The 10,186-nt window shown below is 44.4% G+C and overlaps 1 protein-coding gene across 1 annotated transcript in view; it reads left to right on the top strand.

Annotated features, from left to right (window-relative positions):
* Positions 1-1,863: 1,863 nt before the first annotated feature.
* Positions 1,864-10,186, top strand: part of LOC111952475 (adenomatous polyposis coli protein 2-like) — a 44,017-nt gene continuing 35,694 nt past the window's right edge. Inside the window, exon 1 of the mRNA XM_023971169.2 lies at positions 1,864-1,987. The gene's annotated coding sequence lies outside the window, so the exon portion shown is untranslated. The remainder of the gene's footprint in view (positions 1,988-10,186) is intronic.

The following is a 10,186-nucleotide window of genomic DNA, read 5'->3' as shown; positions in this document are numbered from 1 at the left end:
CCATGGTGCAGAAGGAACAGCTCCCAGGTTTTTTTCTCTCTCTCTCTCTCTCTTCTCTCTCTCTCTCTCTCTCTCTCTCTCTCTCTCTCTCTCTCTCTCTCTCTCTCTCTCTCTCTCTTCTCTCTCTCCTCTCTCTCTCTCTCTCTTCTCTCTCTCTCTCTCTCTCTCTATTGGTGGGAGTGAACATGAAGCTAAGCTTCAGGCCTCAACCCTAACAATACATTTAACGATTAATTTGCCCCTCCCCCACTAATATGGCAGTAAGGTAGCCTCACTGACCTAGAATTAATGTGCTTTTGAGTGACAACGGCAGAAAGGTTGAGGCTAGAAGAAAATTCACGCATGGATCGCTCAACAGACGCTTCCGATGAACGCAATCCAGCATCTGACCATGTGAAATTAACCCTTCACAGTGAAACTTGGTCCCACAGAGAGCGGAAGGAGAGAGGAGTCATATGCAGACAGAGGTGGGAAAGAGGAGGGAGAGAGAGTAGGAGAGGGAGAGAGAGAGATGAGAGGAAGGCAGGGAAAGACAGAAGGAGAGAGAATGGAGGGGCGAAGGGAGAGAGAACATGGGGGAGAGGGGGAGAGGGTTAAGGAGGGATGGGAGAGAGATTAGAGTAGGGGGAGGAGGGAAAGAAGGAGGGAGAGAGATGGAGGAGGAGGTGCGAGAGAGAGAGGGAGGGGGTGAAGGAGGGAGGGAGGGGGAGAAAGAGGAGGGAGGGGAGAGAGAGAGTCAGTCAACAGACAAACAGAGGTAGGAGAGGGAGGGAGAGAGACGAATGAGAGGGAGAGAGAGACGAGAGGAGGGGGAGGCAGGGAAAGAAGGAGGGAGAGAGAATGGAGCGGGAGGAGGAGAGAGAAGGGGAGACTGGGGGAAGGGGAGAGAGAGAGGGAGAGGGTGAAGGAGGGATGGAGAGAGAGGAGGGAGAGAGAATGGAAGAAGGAGGAGGGAGAGAGAGAAAAGGGAGAGTGAGGGAGGGTAGAGAGGAGAGAGAGACAGAGAAGGTGGGAGCGGGGTGAAAGAAGGGGAGGAGAGAGAAGAAAAAGGAACATGTCAAAACTAAGCCTTGATACGACCAAAGTTTGCACAGTATTATGATTCACAGATGCACACATTATAGGTGGGAACCAAATCTGACATCTGTGTGCTTTCCCATATACACGTTTAAAGTTAAAGTTAAAAGTTTAGGCTTAGATTTTGCTAACCAGTCTTTACGCCGAACGTATGAAGCAAATCCGAAGGCAAATCATTTTMTCCTCAAAACAGCTTCAATTCATCTGGGCATGGACTCTACAAGGTGTCGACTCTACAAAGCGTTCCACAGGGATATTTGCCCATATTGACTCCAATGCTTCCCACAGTTGTGTCAAGTTGGCTGGATGTCCTTTGGGTGGTGGACCATTCTTGATACACACYGGAAACTGTGGAGCATGAAAARCCCAGCAGTGTTGCAGTTCTTGACACAAACCGTTTAGCCTGGTACCTACTACCATACCCCATTCAAAGGCAGTTAAATATTTAGTCTTGCCCATTCACCTTCTGAATGGCACACATACACAATCCATAGCTCAATTGTCTCAAACATAATTCCTTTAACCTGTCCCCTCCCCTTCATGTACACTGATTGAAGTGGATTTATCAAGTGACCTCAATAAGYGATCAGAGCACCTGGATGTCCTTAATATTTAGTACAATAAGCGTATACATTTCGAGTCTAGATAAAGGTACAACCAAATATGCGTGAAATATTTATAATACTTTCTATATTCAAAATTGCCTACCAAGAAAAATAAATAGCGTTTTTAGGGAAATTGAGAGACAGCGAGAGAGAGAGCGCGAGAGAGATGGGGAGAGGTTGTGGTGTGTGACAGACTAGCATCACAACAGTAACACGCAGCAGCTAGTGGCGAATTCAGTTTCACTCCCACAGATTCCCGAGGTCTCCTTCCACACCCTATTGAAATCAACAGCTCGGGAAATGAGGTAAGAATAAAGCACAATTGTATGTCTTCTAATTATTTTACATGCCAGCAACGAATGCATCATCAAACGTAGATTTAAAAGCTACGATTTTTTTTTTTTTTATCGGTTTCTTACGATGCTGCATGAAAATGGAGGTCGGGTTGGTTACGTTGCGAGCTGAGCAGAGGGGGAATAGTCCTGATGCGAATAGAATGTTAAACAGGCGGATGCATGGACGTTTTTTTCAAGATACACATGACGCTTTTAGCCTTGAATGCATTTTATTTTCAATCTTCACTGCAAAAAGGYATTTGTAGCCCAGATTGTTCAATGTATAGGCAGGTACTGAAAATGTATTGCAAGGTCGATTGAAACAGGTAGGCTTGTCCAGGTGACCTAATGTGATGGTTTCGAAATGGTACATGTGCAGGCTATTTCTCTAACTGATCATCTCTCCACTCGACGTCAATAAATCATGGACATATTTTGCATTGAAATCGATTCGTGTATTTTCGTAGCTACGTGGTGGCCTATTTGAAGTCGCCAATGGAAGAAAACAGTAGACTATCGCTGTTGTGTGATTGATGGACTCCTATTTGTTTTTATTAAGTTGTTTGGCTGAGCGATGTAAGGCTATATGGATATGCACAATGTTTAACAACAATGCATGCTGTTTTAAGCTTTTACATTTTTATTAGGCCTATGTGGTAAATTCCAGAGATATAAGGCCTACACTTGATTATTGAGAATGGTGGATAGACATTTAGAGCTGTACTGYCTTATGTGCAGGAGGCTGCGTGTGTGTCTGTCCTTATTTTGTAGCCTATGAATTACAAAATGTATCAAATTCACATTAGAATGCATACGCACACAAAAAGTTCATAAAATTAGGTTATTTTTTGTCAGTTTGAATCAATCACCGGAACCTCATCAGTGTAAAATATAATTTTTGTGACATTGTGACATTTGTGTAAAATTACATCACACCTCATTAGAAAAATATATATTGTATGSAAAGGAAATTAGTAGCCACATACAGCTTAATACTACATGAATAATAATGTGTAAACCCAGAAGTAGAGAAGAAAATATAATACCTATTTTTTAAATCAGTTTTATAGCATCATTGATCTCACTGTAGACACACAATCAGTACAGATCCTACTCTAATGAGTCTCTTAGGGACTGGCCACCCACTGTGGCCATGGCTTTGATTATCCTGTGAGTGGCTTCTATCATACAACTAGGGTGTGGCTGTGCCCTATTAGATCTGTTGCAATCTGTGTATGTGTAACAGTATTGCTTCCGTCCCTGTCCTTGCCCCAACCCGGGCTTGAACCAGGGACCCTCTGCACATATCAACAATTGCCTCCCATGAAGGGTTGTTACCTATCTGTCACGTTCCTGACCTGTTTTCTCTTGTTTTGTATTTATTTTGTATGGTCAGGGCGTGAGTTGGGTGGGTTGTCTATGTGTTGTTTTCTATGTTGGGGTTTTGTGCGTTCGGCCTGGTATGATTCTCAATCASAGGCAGCTGTCAATCGTTGTCCCTGATTGAGAATCATACTTAGGCAGCCGGGGTTCACGTGTGTGTTTGTGGGTGTTTGTCTTTCGTGTTCGTATTCATGCCACACGGGACTGTTTTCGGTTGGATTCTATTTGTTAATTTGTTTCATTGTAGTGTTCAGTTAATTTTATAATAAATTATGGACACTTTCCACTCTGCGTCTTGGTCCGATCCCTACACCTCCTCTTCAGACGAAGAGGAGGAAATCTGCCGTTACACTATCGCTCCACAAAAGCAAGGGAAACAACTACTTCAAGGTCTCAGAGCGAGTGACGTCACCGAWTGAAATGCCACTAGTGTGCACCGCTAACTAGCCAGCCATTTCACACCGGTTACATATGTCTCATATCAAGCATTCACGACAACATCCAGGAATCCAATGTTATTTTCTCCGTTTTCACTTCKATCACTGCAGTTGGTTAACTAGCAGCGAAACTGTATGCCATGATGTTCTGAGCTGTCTGGACACTGTCTGGACAAAACTGCCCAAGGGAACTGAACTTGACCACGAGAGAACTGCCAGGTTAAACAGACCATCGATTCATAGCCCCTTTAGGCCTGGAAACTAAGCCATCGCCAGGCCTTAAAAGGCCTCAACATGGAAGGCGCTTACATAATGTTATATAATGTGATGATTTTTTAGTGAAGGGATGGGCTACATGTACTACACTACATGACCACTTTCTCGTCTCATTCCACCATTATGAGCATTAATATGAGTTTTTTCCCTCCCCCCTTTGCTGTTAGAGCAGCCTCCACTCTTCTGGGAAGGTTTCCTACTAGATGTTGGAACATTTATGTGGGGACTTGCTTCCATTCAGCCACAAGAGCATTAGTGAGGTTGGGCACTGATTTTGAGCGATTAGCCCTGGCTCGCAGTTGGTGTTCCATTTCATCCCAAAGGGGTTTTATGGGGTTGAGGTCAGGGCTCTATGCAGGCCAGTCAAGTTCTTCCACACCGATCTCGACAAACCATTTCTGTATGGACCTCGCTTTGTGCACAGGGGCATTGCCATGCTGAAAGAGAAAAGGGCCTCCCCCAAACTGTTGCCACAAAGTTGGAAGCACAGAATCGTCTAGAATGTCATTGTGTGCTGTAGCGTTAAGATATCCCTTCACTGGAATTAAGGGGCCTAGCCTGAACCATGAAAAACAGCCCCTGACCATTATTCCTCCTCCACCAAACTTTACAGTTTGCACTATGCATTGGAGCAGGCCGTGTTTTCCTGGCATCCACTAAACCCAGATTTGTCTGTCGGACTGCCAGATGTTGAAGCGTGATTCATTACTCCAGAGAACGTATTTCCACTGCTCCAGAGTCCAATGGCTGCGAGCTTTACACCACTCCAGCCAATGTTTGGCATTGCGCATGGTGATCTTAGGCTTGTGTGCGGCTGCTCGGCCGAACAGCTCCCGGCTCCCGACTAACAGTTTTTGTGCTGACATTGCAGTTTGGAGTGTTGCAACTGAGGAAAGGCGATTTTTACTCGGCGGTCCCTTTCTGTGAGCTTGTGTGGCCTACCACTTCGCGGCTGAGCATTAGTTGRTCCTAGACATTTRCACTTCACAATAACAGCACTTACAGTTGACCGGGGCAGCTCTAGCASGGCAGAAATTTGARGAACTMACTTGTTGGAAAGGTYGCATCCTATGACGGTGCCACATTGAAAGTCACTGAGCTCTTCAGTAAGGGCATTCTACTACCAATGTTTGTCAATGAAGATTGCATGGCTGTGAGCTCAATTTTATATACATGACAGCAATGGGTGTGGCTGAAATAGCCTAATCCACTAATTTGAAGGGGTGTCCACATACTTTTGTATATACAGTGCCTTCGGAAAGTATTCAGACCCCTTGACCTTTTCCACATTTTGTTACGTTACGGCCAATTCTAAAATTGATTAAATCATTTTCTTTCCTCATCAATCTACACACAATACCCCATAATGACAAAGCGAAAACATTAAATGTTTTTGTAAATGTATTAAAAATAAACAACAGAGATACCTTATTTACATAAGTATTCAGACCCTTTGCTATGAGACTCGAAATTGAACTCAGGTGCATCCTGTTTCCATTGATCATCCATGAGATGTTTCAACAACTTGATTGGAGTCCACCTGTGCTACATTCAATTGATTGGACATGATTAGGAAAGGCTGTCTATATAAGGTTGACAGTCCATGTCAGAGCAAAAACCAAGCCATGAGGTCGAAGAAATTGTCCGTAGAGCTCCAAGACAGGATTGTGTCGAGGCACAGATCTGGGGAAGGGTACCACATGTTTTGCAGCATTGAAGGTTCCCAAGAACACAGTGGCCTCCATCAGTATTAAATGGAAGAAGTTTGGAACCACCAAGACTCTTCCTAGAGCTGGCTGCCCGGCCTAATATAACAATCTGGGGAGAAGGGCCTTGGTCGGGGAGGTTACAAAGAACCCGATGGTCACAGTGACAGAGCTCCAGAGTTCSTCTGTGGAGATGGGAGAACCTTCCAGAAGGACAACCATCTCTGCAGCACTCCACCAATCAGACGGAAGCCACTCCTCAGTAAAAGGCACTTGACAGCTCGCTTGTAGTTCACCAAAAGGCACCTAAAGACTTTCAGACCATGAGAAACAAGATTCTCTGGTCTAATGAAACCAAGATTGAACTCTTTGGCCTGAATGCCAAGCATCACGTCTAGAGGAAACCTGGCACCATCCCTACGGTGAAGCATGGTGGTGGCAGCATCATGCTGTGGGGATGTTTTTCAGCGGCAGGGACTGCGATACTAAGCAGGATTGAGGGAAAGATGAACGGAGCACAGTACAGAGAGGTCCTTGATGAAAATCTCCTCCAGAGCGCTCAGGACCTCGGACTGGGGGTGTGAAGATTCACATTCGCCCCAGTCAACAATCCTAAGCAGACAGCCAAGACAATGCAGGAGTGGCTTCTGAATGTCCTTGAGTGACCCAAACAGAGCCCGGGCTTGAACCCGATCGAACATCTCTGGAGAGACCTGAAAATAGCTGTGCAGCAATGCTCCCAATCCAACCTGACAGAGCTTGAGAGATTCTGCAGAGAAGAATTGGAGGAAAACTCCCCAATCAAGGGTGTCTCATCATCTGAAAGTTTTTGTGATATATTCTGGGTTATTACTTCCACGAACCCCTTGGCTTGAGAAGTTGAGAAATCAGACCAATACAAAATTTTGTGTTAAGTTATTTATTTACCTAAATACCTAAATAAATCACACAGAATTACATATACACAGAATGTATCATACATTGATTACAAATTATGTCATAAGAAACATCCCTAGCGACGGAACAGATATGACGGGCTGGTTACACAAAGAAAGGGGGTTGGGTTTGAGTGAAAGAGCAGGAAGACTGAGGAGCAAAAAGGTTTTGTGTCTCTATCGGCCGTAGGCAACTATTGCTATCGTAAATACACAGTTATTCTTATTGCAGTCTAAATAACCGCCCATTGAAAAATAGGATAATGCAATAAATATTTACTCTGAGCTGCGCTTCGGTAGATTGGTCGTAGATAGTTGGTTCCAGCATGGATCTCTGGTCCTCTTGAAAGATGTCCAGTGTTGAATTGTGCGTGTGTAGAATGGATACTCTGTTCCGTCCTCTCCTAGCCCACGTCTACAGTTTGCTGCGCTAACGCAACGGCTAGGAGGTATCACTTCTTTAGTGAATAAGAGTTCAAGATTCATACCAGTTGCCATACTTTGCTCATGCTATTTTCTGGTTGGTATAGTCGAAATCCATCCTTTCGGCGTGTGGATCGTCATCTCACGTTGATTAACGATGGTAATTTCGTTAGGTTCTTGTCGTTCAACCAGAGCTCACGCTGAGGTTGGCTTAGTTCTGTAGGTGACCTTGTCCTTTTTAACGCGGGGACCACAAATCCTCACGTCCTTGGAACAGGAAGTAGAATTTTCATCAACGACGTTTATATAGTGGTGAAAAAAGGGCGTGTTTCATAGTTTACAACCAAAGTCTGTTCACTTGGGCGGGGCCTCTGAGTGAGCAGAGTTTCTCTATGACAAACCGTTCTCTCATTTAAGAAGCTAAAATTACATCTCATCTTTTCACAAATAGTTTRATATTTAAACATTTAAATTGCACAACAATTCCATGTGAATCTGATAACTATAATGTGTAGACTTTCCAAGATACCATTTATGTTGTCCTATCATCAGCAATAATGTCTCAGACGCCAACTGATCTGACATCATGTTCATTAAGTACTAACGCATATTTTCAACTGGTTGGATTACCGAAATAGGGTTCCATTTCCCACCTTTTGATGTTCACAGACTCTCTATGTTAACAAAGGGATTTTCAATAGTCACATTGGTAGAATAGAGAGAGAGGAAAATGGGAAAGGTATTTATGGGGGTCATAAACCTCTTCCAACAGACCAACGTCATGACACCATTAATTAGCTAGCCTCCCATAATTTTACTGACTGTTCCAAAGCATTTAACATCATATTTGAAGCAAATGTAGGATATAGCACTTTATGAGTGTCTAATGACATGGTCAGTCAAACCCAGAGAATCAGTATGAAGAATTGGTATTATATATTTCTTTGTAAGACATGGTTCTTGAGGGAGGCATTTGTTACAATACAACAGCTATGATATATTCGTTTTTCCGAAGGATGATGTGTATTTCTTGACACGCTCAAGGGAATATCCAAGTTCAGCAATGTCTTCAGATTACAAATGTATATCACCTAATCATATKCATTTCTATTTTCCTAATATTTCGGCAGTTGGTTGCTGAACCTCACTTCAGATGCATGTCTATTAAATTGAAAAAACAACCATCTAGACATTTGAGCAGTTTGCCAGTTTCTCTCTATATAGCCTACTGCAATTGACATTCCCAWACATTGGTAGGAAGGAACGCAAATCTKKTACAGTTAAGGGCCTTATTTCCATTATCACTGAACGCATTCTTTCCTGTAATGGATGCTGAAATGTTGCTGCTGATGACTCTGCTTCAGATACAATCTCTGAGGCAGTGCCTTTAAACTRCGAGCCAAAGTCATTGACATAATTAGCCAATGTGAACAAAGGCTTGCCTTGCTCACAATGAATGTACGTCATTCAGAATGCAATGGAAGATCTCTTATCCATAGAGGCTATAGTGGGATATATAATGTTGACCTCTGTCACCTAAACTGTAGGAAATGTCATCCCTTCTACCTATGGAAGCCTACCACCTCTTTCCATTGTAAATGTATCGGTTGATGGTGTAACGCTAACCTCCTCTTTTGACTCATCCTTACTGTAGTAGTTGCTAGGAGACCCCCTTAGGTTACATACCATAGGGTTGGTCTATCTAGTGACTGTACGTTCKWACCCCAACCAGAAACCATGGATTACAGGCAAAATTCGCACTGAGCTAAAGGGTAAGCTGCCGCTTTCAAGGAGCGCGACTCTAACCCGGAAGCTTATAAGAAATCSCGCTATGCCCTCCAACGAACCATCAAACAGGCAAAGCATCAATACAGGACTAAGATTGAATCGTACTACACCGGCTCTGATGCACGTCAGATGTGGCAGGGCTTGCAAACTATTACAGACTACAAAGGGAGGCACAGCCGAGAMCTGCCCAGTGACACGAGCCTACCAGACGAGCGAAATAACTTCCATGCTCGCTTCGAGGCAAGTAACACTGAAACATGCATGAAATGACTGAGATCACACTCTCCGCAGCCGATGTGAGTAAGACTTTTAAACAGGTCAACATTCACAAGGGCCAGACGGATTACCAGGACATGTACTCCAAGCATGCGCTGACCAGCTGGCAAGTGTCTTCACTCACATTTTCAACCTCTCCCTYTCTGCGTCTGTAATACCAACATGTTTCAAGCAGACCACCATAGTRCCTGTGCCCAAGAACACTAAGGTAACCTGCCTAAATGACTACCGACCCGTAGCACTCACGTCTGTAGCCATGAAATGCTCACATCAACACCATTAACCCAGAAACCCTGGACCCCCTCCAATTTGCATACCGCCCCAAAAGATCCACAGATGATGCAATCTSTATTGTACTCCACACTGCCCTTTCCCACCTGGYCAAAAGGAACACCTATGTGAGAATGCTATTAATTGACTACAGCTCAGCGTTCAACACCATAGTGCCCTCAAAGCTCATCACTAAGCTAAGGAACCTGGGACTAAACACCTCCCTCTGCAATTGAATCCTGGACTTCCTGACGGGCACGCCCCCAGGTGGTAAGGGTAGGTAACAACACATCCGCCACGCTGATCCTCAACACGGGGGCCTCTCAGGGGTGCGTGCTCAGTCCCATCCGGTACTCCCTGTTCACTCATGACTGCACAGCCGGGCACGARTCCAACACCATCATTAAGTTGTCCGACAACGATGAGACAGCCTATAGGGTAGAAACCTCACCGTGTGGTGCAAGGACAACAACCTCTCCCTCAACGTGATCAAGACAAAGGAGATGATTGTGGACTACAGGAAAAGGAGGACCGAGCATGCCCCCATTCTCATCGATGGGGCTGTAGTGGAGCAGGTTGAGAYRTTCAAGTCCCTTGGCGTCACCAACAAACTAACATGGTCCAAGCACACCAAGACWGTCGTGAAGAGGGCACGACAAACCTATTCCCCTTCAG

Source organism: Salvelinus sp. IW2-2015, linkage group LG26 (assembly GCF_002910315.2).
Source record: "Salvelinus sp. IW2-2015 linkage group LG26, ASM291031v2, whole genome shotgun sequence".
Taxonomy (NCBI): Eukaryota; Metazoa; Chordata; class Actinopteri; order Salmoniformes; family Salmonidae; genus Salvelinus; species Salvelinus sp. IW2-2015.
The sequence above is the reverse complement of the archived record's forward strand: the minus strand, read 5'-3'. Positions and strand labels throughout refer to the sequence as shown.